Source organism: Sinocyclocheilus grahami, unplaced genomic scaffold (genome assembly GCF_001515645.1).
Source record: "Sinocyclocheilus grahami isolate Dianchi unplaced genomic scaffold, SAMN03320097.WGS_v1.1 scaffold2914.1, whole genome shotgun sequence".
Taxonomy (NCBI): domain Eukaryota; kingdom Metazoa; phylum Chordata; class Actinopteri; order Cypriniformes; family Cyprinidae; genus Sinocyclocheilus; species Sinocyclocheilus grahami.
In genome coordinates this window covers 12,628-13,411 of record NW_015508089.1, presented here as the reverse complement: position 1 = coordinate 13,411, position 784 = coordinate 12,628, and positions in this window count along the sequence as shown.

The following is a 784-nucleotide window of genomic DNA, read 5'->3' as shown; positions in this document are numbered from 1 at the left end:
ATCAGTGGTTAAGTTGTATTTACAACACTGTTCCAGAACAGTTCAACCCAAATATTCAGATGTGTGCAGCACATTTTATGGAGGACTGTTTCCTGATCCTGGTAGAGTAGACTACAATGCCAGCTGTTCTGACTCACAGACTGTAAGTTCGTTTTTTAAATATAAAGAATTTGTCACTGATGATTCAAACGCGAGTTTTGTACGTATCATTTCAACGCGTCATTTCTCCGATCACAAATGCAGACATGGTTTTATGTTTACGCGGCACTATGTAACGTGTAAAAAGACAGTATAAGTCATTATAATCCGTAATTATGTCCCCACTGGATGCAACAAATGCCTCGTTTATAATGGGTTTTAATGGTTTTGTCTCGTCGCGACCGGACAGGGCATCACAGTATGGTAGGGGCTTAAAGGGGTCATATGATGCTGCTAAAAAGAACATTATTTTGTGTATTTGGTGTAATGAAATCTGTTTATGCGGTTTAAAGTTCAAAAAACACATTATTTTCCACATACTGTACATTATTGTTTCTCCTCTATGCCCCACCTTTTTGAAACGCGCCGATTTTTACAAAGCTCATCGGTCTGATAAAGCGAGGTGCATTGTGATTGGCCGAATACCTCAAGTGTGAGACGGAAATGTTACGCCCCTCACATACTGTTGATGCCATGTCCGGCCGGAGCAACGAGACAACATTAAAACCCATTACAAACGAGGCATTTGTTGCATCCAGTGGGGACATAATTACTGATTATAATGATTTATACTGTCTTTTTACGC